The following is a 14139-nucleotide window of genomic DNA, read 5'->3' as shown; positions in this document are numbered from 1 at the left end:
TCCCCTCCTCGGTGAGGAGTCTTGATGTGCCGAGACGAGGGCTGGATCACAGCTTGCCTGGGGGAAGCCTGACACAAGACAGGCTGCCGCTGACATGATGAGCCTCGAGACTGCTGGCAAATTCTTGTGATGTCACTTCCCGCACTCGACAGCTCTGACACCCTGGCGTTTGGTACTGGGAAGAAGAGGAATAGAAGGAGCCGCTTGTGGAGGTGGTGGTTGGGATGGGGAGGGGGCAGAGTGGGCTTGATGAGAAGAAACACTGGTGCGTTGACTGTGCGGCTCTTCTGTTTTCTTTAATGTTCCCGCTTTTATCAGCAGTCGGAGCTGTCAGCGGTAATCACGCTTGTAGTGAAGAGCTGCAGAGACGATAAGCTCGGCCTGTCAGCGCCGCATCCTCTGCCACAGACATATGCTGCTGCCGCTCTCCGTGTCTTTCTTTATGCATGATGGTATTCTCTCCAGAGAGAGGGGAGAGGGGGGGAAAGCACAGAAAGGGGTGGATCATCCACACCGGGAAGATGGGAGGAAAATTATTACATCTTGTCCTTACTTAAACTGAGGTGTCTTTTGTTACTGTAAAGTGATCATGAAGCATACAGTACCACGCAAAAGTCTGGGGGTCACTTAGAAATGAGCTTGTGTATAAAGGAAAAGCACATCTGTTTTGAATTGAATTAAGATAAGAAATTAATCAGAAATGCTGCGACGAAGCATAAAGAATGAAGTCATTAATTAGAACATAATTCATTTTTATTCAAATATCTATCTGTCTTAGTACTGTTGCCTCATAGCAATAAAGCCCTTGGTTCAAATCCACCATCTGGCTGGGACCTCTCTGTGTGGAGTCTGTGTGGGTTCTCTCCGGGTACTCTGGTTTCCTCCCACAGTGCAAAGACATGCAGTTAGTGGGGTTAGGCTAACTGATGCTTCGAAAATTGCACCCAGCCTCACCCCCCCCGCAACCCTGAAGTGGATAAGAGTAAGAAAATGGATGGATGGACTGGATATATAGGATATATTGGTATGTAGGCATATACAGTAGAGCCCAATTTTTAATAATGATCACTCCCAAGTTCAAATATTATGTGGAAGTTTATCATGTTCAAAAGCTAATTAAAGTTTTTATGAAAAGTTTGACATTTTCTGGGTGAACCCAAACTTTAGAGCAATGGTGTAGTTGTCACAGTATAGGCACCTACTTAATCTTTAACATTTCAGTATTACTGACAAACTCAGCTATACGCTACAATTGATTTTTGCCATTATAAGGTTACAAACTACAAAGTGTTCCTTGAAATGCTTTTAAATAAAGATTAAAGGACGACCAAACTGTTTAAAGTAAAACCAGTAACCCAGACGGACATAAAGCCAAAAGGCAGACTGAAATTAAACTAATCCTCTGATGTTGATTCATGTGAGGAGACTGGTGTGCCACTAATAACTGTCACATCAATCTACAGAGATGATGACAAATGTGGCTTTGTGTCAAAGCTGGTGCAGTATATTTTACGGCTACATGGTGTAATCATTACAGAGATGAAACCTAATTACATGTGCAGAAAACATGGAATGCTGTGGTGGCATCGTATGCCTGACAGGTTGCGTGCAGTGTGCAAATAAAACACGTAGCAGTCAAAAGTCACTAGGCATTCGGTTACCAATTATCCTTCTCTTGTGAGCATTAAAGCGCTGTGTATTGTTTACCGTTAACAGATGTAATTGAATAATAATGCCATGGTCCCACCTGTTCCCCGTGTAGCTGCACTGGTTGGAATAAATGAGCTGTGCTCTCCCTTTTCCTCCCTGGTCCTCCTTCCTCGTCCCCCCTCGCTCACTCTCAGAATGGGGTTGAGAGGCCTGCCCTCGCAATGGCTATTAAAATAATGTGGCCTAACCTAAGCAGAGGTTAACCAGCTAATGTCCTCAGTACTGCTCCTCTCTCGACATGAATAATGCAGATCAGGTTTCTAAACAAGCGCACAAATGAATCTATAAATCACGCAGGTCGGGGCAATCTTATTAGCCACCCCCCCCCCACACGCAACCTCCTTCCCATCTCTCCCTGATTTGTCGCTGTCAGGCTCCTGCTGGGGGAGCTTCCTTGAATAAACCCATAGTTAAATGTTCTCTTGGTTTAATAGGTAGGACATGGACTAACAGCCCGTGCAGAGCTTAATGCATTCTACAGAAGCGTACCTGTTTACTTTTCGTGCTGCAGTTTTCAGCATCGAGTACTGCATTATTAGACTATCACGTGACGTCACTGCAAAAGTAAATCCTGGCTGTTGTGAAAATGTGGTGACGCAGTCTGACATGTTGGATCACCAGCAAACAGTGGGTCAAATAACACCAACACCAGAACAGCACAATGCAAAGTCATACAATTATACTGTGTTTTATCAAACCAGGGGTGTTGTTTCAGTCCATCCTAATTCCACAGGTTATATATTGTGATGCTGCATTAGAGTTTCATATGTCTCTTTACAAAAACTAACTTTCTCGGATTGTAATATTCATTCTTTCACTACATTATTTGACGTGTTCCACTAAAATACTAAAATAAAGAACAGAATTTTCATGGGCTTTGTGGCTTTTTCCTAAAATATTTCGCTTAAATTATATCCTGGCATTACTCCAAGTTAGTTCCCCACAACTTTTTTTGTTTTCTAAGTGAGACATTTCCTCAGCTTTTAAAGCATTTATTGTTCTAAAAACATGCACAGCTAATGCTTTGCCACAATGGCACTTATGGTTGTTCTAATCCTCTGGGATTTGGGGGATAACAAGCAAATCATAGCTAATCTGCAGAGCAACGACGTGGGGACAATGCAAACAGAAAACAAGGAATCTCAACTAATTAAAAATAAAGAGAATAGGAAATAATGAGCGGAGGTTTCCAGCAACAACTTTCCAGATGTTGCTGAAATCAAACGTGAGAAAGTTAGGAGTTATAAGGTGAAGACGTTAGGTGAGAAGTTCTGTAGCAGATTAATTACCAAAACAAGCAAATACCAACAAAACACAAAGAGAGACACAGAACTGTTACACATAAACCAGCTTGTGCTCCCGTCTCTTAGTCATAACTGAATAACATGCTGAGGGATAAGTGCGAGTTTTACCATAAAATCTCAAGCTCTAAGAAGACACACATTCCCCACCAATCCCCAACCAGCCAGTTTCAACACCATTATCATCTCTAAGAAAAGTATTCTTTAATAACCGCTCCTGCACGTCCTGCGAGTCCCACAGATTCATCTTTAAACTCTCAACCCTGCTCCCCCTCCATCAAAGCATAATACGAACAGACTCCCGGGAGCCGAGTCGCTGCTGGACGTAAGAAATGGAGGATGAGGTTTAGAAGTGTGTGTGTGTGTGTGTGTGTGCACATATATGCAGCGATCCAGGAAACACAAGAGTTTAGTTCACATACAAATAACCCATTACATTTGTCATATCTAGAATGCGCTCCCCCATACTCCATCAAACAAAGCCACTGCTAGCTCACAGTCATTTCCCTCTCTCCCAATTACAAATGAGTCCATTAGTGTGTCTGCAGTGAGCCCTGCGCTGTCTCCCAGTAATGGCTTGTGAGATTTCCATCATAATCATAATGGCTCCCAGAGCAGCCATGAGTGCAGATGGAAGGTCGCTCATAGGTAATGAGCTATCTCACCACCCAAAGGGCACGTCTTTTAGTTATTTAGAACTGCATGCCTACGACTTCATGGCTGACATACAAGCTCGCTTGTGAGCATGTGCTTTTGTGGACTCTCATGACATGTTTCTATGCATGAGGACGCGGGGGCGGATTTAGGAAAGCGAGGGCAGACATGGACAAGATGAGGCTTGGCACTGATTAACATCATGAAATTGGTGTCTGGGCTGCAACTGTAGATGCTAAACCACATAACTCAAGCCGACACATGACAGCTAACAGCAAATGCCATCCAGACATTAGTTTGCACGTTGACATTCCGTCTCCCTGCCCTGGTTGTGTAGCATTGCCAAGCAGAAATATCATTAGGGCCAGCAGTGTCAGAATGACTCACCTCCACTTGCCATTCGGAATACATCACATTCTTTTTTTCTGGCCTCGGATTGCAGCACATCTGCATCTTCTGCCAATTATTCTCCGAATGCTGGTCTTGGTAACATTTTGAGAGTGTGTGTGTGTGTGTGTGTGTGTGTGTGCTCACTGTGCTAGTGAACCGGCTGCCTGCATAGCCACAGGGCATGTGGAACCAGGAGGAATGGGCTAATACAGGGCTCGCCCATGCTTAATTGACCTGAGAGCTGTTGTGATGTGGGTCATATCAATGAGGTGACCTGACATTTTCATGTAAGATTCTGGTTTCATAAAGGCCGCTGGTTTTCTGAGGCTTTGGTGTCTGCTTCATAAGAGCAATCGATGACATGTGATCACAGTGGGAAACGTTGGTCTGCAGGAATTTCAGAGGAAGGTCTGACCTACATGCTGCTCGCCGAAGCCACGTATAGAACCCTGTAATGATATTCAGTGAATGTTACCGGGAGCCTTGGCATGTACCTATGCCTACATAAAGTATTCACTTTGTTCTTGTTAGTGCTATTTTTGGCTGGCTGTGGCCCAGGTGGAAGAACGGGTTGGCAGTTTGATCCCTGGCCCCTTCACATGCTAAAGTGCCCTTGAGTAAGACACTGAAACCTAAAGTCCCAGCATGGTACTGCATTCATAGTCATAGCAGGTACACAGCATACTCATGGCTACATGTTGTTGCTCTCCAAAGCCAGATGGGTGCAAGTAAAAAAAAAAATATGTGGAACAATCTGTAATGCAGGCTACACTTGTTTACCTTTATACTGGCTAAAAAATGGTAAAGCACTATATATAAGTGCGGTCAATTTATCGCTTCTAACCAGCTTACTGAAGTGACCATGTTTTGATTTTCTGCATAAGAGATAACTAGAACCAATGATAACAGACTTTCAAATATACTCCTCGAGGCTTCACCATCTTACAACATAATATACTCAATTATTAATGCTGGTAAGAGTGATCAGTGGGCAGACCTCTGGGATCTGGCCTGCCCCACAGACTGGCAATTCAAAGACCACTTACATCCCACTGTGCTGAATCAAAAGGAATTGTTTATTTACTGCTTATGCAGCCTTTTTTCTACATTAGTCATTAGGGTGTTTGAATGTTAGAGAAATATGTACGGGTCAGTCACAGTTCTATACCCAAGTTCAAACACCCCTGGGAGGTCTGCCATCTCCCTTCGCTTTAATTTGAAATCATTCAGAGGCAAAATGGTCGCTGTTTGATTTATCCCTTATTACATAGCTTCTTAAGAATCTGTCAGGCAGCCTCATGAATTCATTCATCTCCATAAGCTTTCTCTGTGCCACTTAGGCCTTGTGTAATCTGGGTGAGACCCCTTATCACTTCATTTGCACAAGCAGGAGACTATCAATTCCTGTCCAGTATCTGGGGCACAGGAATTAGAGCAGAGGTGTTTGGATGTGTCCAGACAAAGCTGCAGTGGAAAGAATCTGATTACACAATGAAATCCCATGCAGGTGCTCCATTTTACACCCTGCGTTTACAATATTAGTCGTAGCGAGCATTAGTTAAATATATTTGCCGGTTTATTGCTTACAGTCTTCGGTGTAGATCAAAATCGACAGGCAATTTTCCACCATGAGTCATTGATGTATTGCCACTGTGAAAAGAGAGACACTTAAAAGCGTTTAGCTGGTGCCTAGCTCCACATAGCTGCCTCATAAAAGCAGACAATGGCTGAGCTTAATAAGAAACAGAATGGATCCCATGAGTGTGGAGGACCCATCAAGCTGGGGAATTTCATTTAATTTCCCCGGGGCCATCTATGTCTTGTACACATAATTAGAGCCCAACATGCAATGCTCCCTGTGTTTTGTCAATAATTCCCCAAGGAGCAATCAGGACAAGGGTTGGACATGCCTCTGTGACCTGGGCTACTTGCAACAAGCTCAGCCACCTAATTACACTGCCTCTAACAAGCAGTGTGGTGGTGGCGGTTTAAAGAAAAGGATGTGGGAGGGGTTAGGGAACCGGCCTGAGCCCAGGAGCTGACAACATACAGCCTCTCTTCAGAGCCCCTCATGTCATTAAGATTGTTTGTGGCTGCCGCCATGCATGCTGGGACATCGCTGTCATTATGACAAGCTTGCTTTCTATTTCCCTCATTAAGGATCTACTTCTGTAGTGACTCACTCCCTGTGGTGAAATACACAGCAGGATAGAGTTATGGTCCTCTACAGCAGCTGTTTGCTTGTGAGATTTGCCATACAGGCATTTCTGTGGCGTATAATAATACGAGTCCATACTGTATCTACAAATGCGGCTACTCAAAAGATCCTAAGCAGACTAAAAGTTACCGCACAGTATCTAAGTAAATCCATGAAAATACCTACTGGACAACTACAACACGTTAGTCCAGTTGGACATCGAACTAATAACTATTACTAATTTATTAAGCAGCTAGCAGAACTAAAGATAACAGTGAAGTTCAAATATGACTTTTAGTCTCCAATCCTGTTAATCTGGCATAAATAACGCTTTTCCGGTTTGTGTTTGAGTGAACGCGGCTCGCTTCTGACATATGACAAAGCACAGAAGGAGAAATCCGGCCTTCCTGCAGGGATGGGGCCATTTTCTGTGGGCTAAGGTTGATGTGCACCGTGGAAAAAATGGAGAACAGAGAGCCAGTCAATTCCAAAGCAAGTTGCCTGCAGAAATCATTGGCTTGACAAAAGGGCAATAACGGGGCAGAGGGTGTTTGTGAGAGCCACTAGCCCAGTTGCTGGGGGGGTGGGGGGGTGGGCTTATGTGCAGGTGAGCCAGGCTTTGACTGACATTCACCCAGAGCCCCGAGAAGGTTTAACCTTGGCATGTTGGAGAGCCCACTCCCTGCAGGGAGAGAGGGCAGACAGAGAGAGACAGTGAGGGATGAAGAGAGTATGTGAGAGAAAAGTGATAGGTGCTGCGCGAAGGGCTTCCTGCATAACAACCAATTTTTTTTCATAAGCAGCCTGTTTCCAGAGACACTGGTTTGAACCCAAGGTCTTACTCCATGTATTATTAAACACTGGTAACTGGCAACACTGCCTCATAAATAGAGATGAGGACAGACACCTGAGGAGTTGGGGGCGCTGCTTGCTCTTGATCGGCCACAAATCCACCAGCCTAACATGACCCAGAAGGTTCTACATACACAATACACCACAGCACACGCTGCTACCCAGCAGCCCTCTGATTTGTTATCACTGCAGCTGATAAATGGCACCATATGGAGCGGGTTCATAATTGGGAAGGTCAATAATATTAAAAATGTATGTAATTGAGTTTGACTCAACATGTTTGGCAGCATGGGGGCTATTTTTAACTTGGAGCTTGGGCCAGTTTTAATAATGTTGCTAAAACAATATTAGTGCAACTATTAGAAATATGGGGAGAGCTAATGAGGGGTTTAACAGTTGGCTATGAAAGCGGTTCAATCAGTCACCAAGAATAATAAGCCTTCTCTGCCCTGTTGATAAAGAATCTCAGCGTGAGACAGCTGTTATTTCATGTGTGCAAAACTTAAACAGTGGAAAATAACTCCTTCATTATGTTATCTTTAAATATAAACTGGACTTAATATTTCTTTAACTGAGGTTTCGTTTCCACTCTAAAGCCTCTTTGTATGTGGCCAATCTCATAAAGTCTTTGATATATGTACACAATTTGCCTGAGAGATTTTTCTTTTCCAGGTCAGGAAAGATGGAAATGGCTTTTTCTTTCCACAGGAGTAAACATCTCAGTCAAACAGCATATTTATGGTTTTTGTTGCTGATAGAATTATTTTCCATCCCCTGTGTTCTCAGCTCACACTGGGAATTGAATCATTGCCTTAGAAACATGATTCACTGCTGTGACTGTTTTTCCCCCATTCAATTTCAAGGACTTGGCAACCTTGTCCTATTCAAACGTGTGCATTATTATATTTTATTGTTGGCCATAAATGAATGGGGAGGTTGAGCACTCTAGAGGCAAGTGTAACACACATTAGGGCTTGTATAATATCACATCTCAAGGTAAGAGTCAAACCATCTACAATTCTGTGTTTCAACACCAAAACCGACACGCAATCAGCTATCACAAAGCATCGGGAGGCAATCTAAAAGCCAACAGCAACGCAGTTTTACATCATTTTTCTTCCAAATGAGACCCGGTGAGGTCCAGAAAGCTGGAAGCTTTCACGGTGCAATTTAAAATGCAGTGGACTTTAAAAGCTACTGACAAATTAAAACCACTTTCCAGGCTTTATTGTATCTTTGTCAGCTTACTCTGAACACTGAGTCTAAAGCTGGGGACTTAGAAGGCCTTTTTTTTGCAAGTAGGATCTCGTAAACTATGAGTTTAACAGAAACAGTTTGCATAATCCCAACATTAATGACATGCTGATCACTGTCCACCTCTGAGGCTATGAATGTTAGCAAGAGGAGATGTGCTGTGACAGAATGAGGATTTACCTGCTGGGACAATGAGGAGGTGCAGGATCTGGAGCCAGCTAGTGTAAATGGGTCACAGTGACTGTAGAGGAGAATGATGGGGGGGGGGGGGGGTCCCAGAGGCTAGCCATACTGCTGACTCTCAGTTCACCATCAGAGCTCTTTAAGTTCCAGTGGCTACGCCCCATTAATAACATTAGAGCATCAAAATATGCTGGCTGGTTTTTATGTATTGTAGATTTGTCTCACTTATTTAGAATGTCACAGAAAATAGGTAAGAGGTACATTATACAGTAAAAAGGGTCATTTAAAAAAAAAAATTCCACAAGATATCGCACAATAAGTCTCATTACATACTGTATCAGTGCACAGCACAGCACACCAGCAAGCTTGAGCACGTGCACAGCATTGGTAAATGAAGAAATAAAAAATGCAGCTGGTGAGAGAAAATCAGCAGTATAAATATCTGTGCATGACAACATTTTTAATTTGTGTCACCATTTACACCAGTGTGTATGTCAGGGGGTAAAAACCCCTCTCCCGCAACCCTCACTACTGTGGCCTAACTCTGAAGTGCCAGAAGTGTCCTTCTGGGTGGATGGGGGAGATCAGACACACTACAGAGGAGGGGCGGTAACAGGGTGGGATAGGCATATGGGTGTGTGTATGTTTGAGTACTGTATGTGTGGGACTGTCTAGGGAGTGTTGCTGCCTGCTGACCTGGTCATCCATTAGACAGGGTCCATCCATCCAGCCCCCAACATACACCACGACCTCCTCCGCCTCCCCCACCTGAGGCCCATCATTGCGGCTCTCTGCCAGGCCTGGAATCTCCACATTAATTTCTCATCTGTAGCACCCTAATGAGCTCCGCCTGCTCGTCCACCTCTGAGACCTTAGTGATTATCAGACAGGGGGGCGACCATTTGTCAATGGCAAGAGGTGGCATTTACACTGCTGACCTTGCTGCCAAGGAGAGAGGAATCAAACTGGAGGAGAAATTAGCAGAGCAGGAAAGAATAGAAAAGAAATCCATAGCCCTGGAGATCATTGCTGTCTAACGAGAACCACCGACTCTAAACACGATCTCCATTCAAGGAAGTGAAGTTGCGATGTTGTCCAAATGTCCGTCTATCTGTCCTTTCTTTAGTGAAAACTGCTAAAGCAAATAAACCTTGAGCCATTTTTTATTTGCACATTCACACTATCTTGCTAATTAAATTCTCAAAGAAGAATAGTCTTGTTTTTTTTTATCTTAGTAACTTTCTCAGTGTGGAGGTGAGTTGGGGCTCTCAGTTGGCTGCAACACAGAGCAGTGGGCGATGCATGCCCCTCAGAGGGAGCAGGGATTTGCCGGTTATTGGATGGAGGGAAGCGGTGTAGGTCTGTGACACCCGCTAACCTTGGCCAGGACTATTGGGACTCCGAGGGTATCCATCACCGTGGCAGCCCCGAGACCTAGAGTGGGGGAAAAGCCACAGAAGTTGCCGGGGGAGGGAAAAAAGCTAGTAAAAATTTAATGCACTCTGCAGAGCAGTCATGTCATACTTGGTTATGGAAAATAATCCCAGATGCCTGCAGTGCTAAAATGGAGCTGTAATGTGCTCGCCTCCTAACCCGGCCTGACAGCCATGATGTACGACTACCATTACCGGAAAATATCACTTCAACTAACCCGTGATCCGGCTCCGCTAAGGGTCATATTATCCATGAGGAACAAATTACACTCCCCCAAAGTAAATACAAATTTCCTACACTGACTGGGTACAAAGCGCAGAGCGGGGAGGGGGCAGGCGGGAATGTTACCTATGACAACGCTCTGCAGAGTGACAAGGATGATAAAGTACATGACAAATCACTGGCTGACAGGGTACTCTAGTGCAATCAGCCTCAGCCTCGGCCTAGCGAGCACCCACTCAAGCCTGTAAACACTACTCTCTTCCTTTGGAGGGGGCAAAACACATAATCTTTTAACGCTGACAAGTTGCTCTCTCCTTTTTATTACTCATCTTTCCCACTGCGGCGGAAGAGGAAGGGTTTGGGGGTGGGGGGTGGGGTGGGGTGGGGGGGTGTGTGTGTGTGTGAAGGATATAAAATGGTTTTATGTACAGTGCTGCTGAGTGATTGAGAAACACGACTCTTCTGCTGTAATTGCCTGAGGGCAAACGCAGCAAAACAATAAAGGAAGAGAAACAGCAAATATATTACTAGTTCAGATCTTTATTTTATGTCAAGGACAAACAGGTTCTCTTGGCTGCTCCAAAGCACCTACTTAGATCCCTTGCCTCCAATAAGAGCAAAGCACAGCAAATTACAGCACTCTGCTGCATGGCCATTAATAAGACGCAGAGCATTTTCAAAATGGCATTTACAGCTCGTGGCTACTGATAGAGCAAGTAAATAACACTTAGGAAAGGTGTGGTCTATAAAAAAGACCAGAGGCAAAGAAATAAAAGCTACACACTGATAACGTTCTGCAGATTACAGTATAGACTCATTGTCTTCACTAAGTGCATGATTGGTGAACAGCTATACTTGGAAGAAGCACTTGAGCACTAGCGCGCATTCATGCTAAAATGTTTGACTGGCAGGTTCAAGGTGCCACTCACAAGGGAAAAAAAAAAAAAAATCACTTAGCATGTCCAGACAGAGCAAGAGCCTGAGCGCTTTTGGCAATATTACAAAGAGTTCTAAGACAAGGAGGAGAGATTTACCAGTTAGATTATGCTGAGTGAATGTTCTAGTGCAGGAACTTAAAAAAAAAAAGAGGCAGCGTGCGTTCATAAAAAGGTATGTTTTTGTCTGTGTAATTTCCCACACAGGAGTTAGAGTGTTTTTTGTTTTTTTTTTGCTTTGTTTTTCAGTGTAGCTCTTCAGTGTGCTCTTGGCTTCCCAGTAAAGTGTAACTGGGAATAAGCTACTCCCAACCTAACAGTCCAGTCCTGTGCAGACTCTGTAAAATGACCACCTGATCCTGCCAGGAGCTCCCAAACAGGCAGAGCACTGAGAGAATTATGTTGACTGCATTTCAGGAGCAAAGGATGAGCCGAGCTACGGCAGACAATAAACAAGATCATTATTCAACACATATACAGAAGAATAGGTCTTTTTTCTCCATATATAGCTTTGACTACTGAAACAAAAAAATTGCCCTTCTCATTATATGAGCTCTGGACAGCTTTATACACACTGGTTGTTGGAAAAGAGATGCTAATAATACGCATACAGAGCTAATAATACCCGTGTTGTGTGACGAGTGACTGCTGATAGCCTTCCTCCTACCTGTCTCCCAGCATGCCATTAACATGCCACGCTGCAGAAGGCCCGTCCTACAGGTCACTTTGTAATGAGCAAATGCTCTGACAGTTTCCAGCATATGCAGAGACACACTCACACAGTAATACATGAACGGGACTGTGTGCACACATACTCTGAGATGCAAAAAGCTGTCTCTTATCAGAGCCTGGCAGCTCCCGGCGACACGGCAGAGGCCTTCTACACCAGGCAGAACATGATTTCTCCTGGGAACACTTTTTCCATTTCCTGCTTTTGAAGGGAAACTAAATAAGCTACGTTTGTCCTCATCTGAATACATTTGACCCATTAAAATGACTCGGCTCTCCTGCGTCCTTCTCTGCTGTGGCGTTGTAAAGTAGACCACGATGCTCGCGGAATGCAAATGACAACAGCGGCAGTGGGCACGGCGTGCGAGGCTCCTGGCAGGAGCAGATAGTGGCAGGTGACGTGGACTAAAGAGGGGGTAAAAGTGTTGAATGGGAGCGCCAATTACTCCCTTACATTGAAGAAGAACACATGAGTCAGCCCCTGTCATAGGGGTCCCCATTTACTAATTCACTCCTCTGTTACTTTAACACACAATTAATCAATGACAGGAAGGTGTAGTCGGTGCTGTTCATCAGGAGCGTAACGTGAGCCAGGGTGAATTAATACAGTCACTGGGGAGATTACAGCTTACCATGCTCTCTCTCTCTTCCTGAAACAAGAAGGAATTGCCACCGAGACAAGAGCAATTTAAATCGACAACACTGAGTAATGACTCAATTTGCCGCAGAGTCTAAACACTACAAGCAAATGGCATTACTAAATCATTAGAGCACATCTAGCTCTCTAGTTAGAATTCAGTGGCTAATATGGCTGCTTTTAGAATCTATAAGGTATGCTCAAATTGAATACCTGGATTTTAAAGCGTTGGAGTTGCACAGAATACAATCAGAATAGCAACAAACTTTTAAATTCTAAGCACTTTTTCTTTTTACCTAAATATGGCAGTCCTCATTATTAGAAGGTTCTTCAATCAATAAAAATAGAGGATAAAATGCTATGATAAATGTATGTATCGATGTACAGAGGTGTCTAGATGAAGAAGTTGATCTTATAAGGCACAGGTGAGGATAAGGTTTGGCTAAATTAAGCTGAGCAGACGCAGAATTTTCAAGCATGAGCCTGGACCTTGCAGTTTCTTTTATTTTAACCAACAAAAATATCTTCCAGCTCAGTTGCCTTTAGCTTTCAGACCTCTTAATCCTGTATTGATTTGCAATATTTATACATTTGCAGTTCTCAGGGAAACCGTGGAAGCTATACAGGTTCCACTGTCGTACTGTTTTGCTCATGAGTGGCTTATAATCTTAAGACCTGACAATACTGGCCACATGACCTTTTCCTCAGGGTCTGTAAATTTCAGCTTTTAGATCAGCATACTTTATACTTCAGGCTAGCAGTGAGCAATCTCGATCCACGATCTGAATCACAATTCTCACCGCAGAGAACACAGCTCACACTCATAAACTCATATTATGCATATGGTAGTCTGGATGCAAAGCTTGTCACTTCAGCTGAACCCTACACACCTCTGGATCCTTAAAGTTCTGACAGGAAGTGATGACTCCTTTTAAGTTTCTGTCTGGATGTTAGGTCGCTGCTGTTTGTCAGACATTTTCTCTTCTGTTTGTTTGTAAAGTAGTTAACGATACCAAGAAGCTCGGAGTACCTCTTGGGATGTTGCCAAAAATTCCTCAGCATTCCAAACCCTGATCCACGTGTAAGTGATCTGGTAGACTTCATTAAGCCTAAAATGACATCAGCATCGCTACATTGTTGCTTACAAAGCCATAAATGGGTACATTACCTTCTTATTTGTGTAATCTTTAAACACTTACCGACATCTGTTATGATTTTTTTCCCTCTCTGAAACTACAGGATTCCCAGTATTTGCTCTAGGACACCAGAACACTAAAGCTTAATGACTTTTTCTCCCTGGGAGAGTTCAAAGCTCTGGGAAAAAATGTTTTAGTTGCATGTCTGTTTTAGTTTTACTTAATTTTATATTTCTTGTAACCTTGTAATGGTGTTTTTTTCCCAGTCGAGTCTGTTTAGTGGTTTCCTGGTTAAATTAAAGTTGAAAATAATAAGTTAAATTCACTTAAGAATACAAAAAAACCCATTACGGTTGGACACAATGCAACATCATCAGATTGCCCAGCATCAGTCCAGGCCTATTAATTATGAAGTACAGATTCCTGAACCTGTTGAACCTCATGATTCGATGATATTTCCATAACTCAAATTATTTTGCAAACACTTTCTGAATTTGTTAAGTTT

General features: G+C 43.5%; 1 protein-coding gene across 5 annotated transcripts in view; it reads right to left on the bottom strand.

The window, feature by feature from the left end:
• auts2a (activator of transcription and developmental regulator AUTS2 a) overlaps positions 1 to 14139 on the bottom strand; it is a 300378-nt gene that overhangs the window by 84565 nt on the left and 201674 nt on the right. The gene's annotated exons all lie outside the window — the stretch shown is intronic.

This window comes from Archocentrus centrarchus, chromosome 14, assembly GCF_007364275.1.
Source record: "Archocentrus centrarchus isolate MPI-CPG fArcCen1 chromosome 14, fArcCen1, whole genome shotgun sequence".
Lineage (NCBI taxonomy): Eukaryota > Metazoa > Chordata > Actinopteri > Cichliformes > Cichlidae > Archocentrus > Archocentrus centrarchus.
Note: the sequence above shows the minus strand (reverse complement) of the source record. Positions and strands in the feature narration are given on the sequence as shown.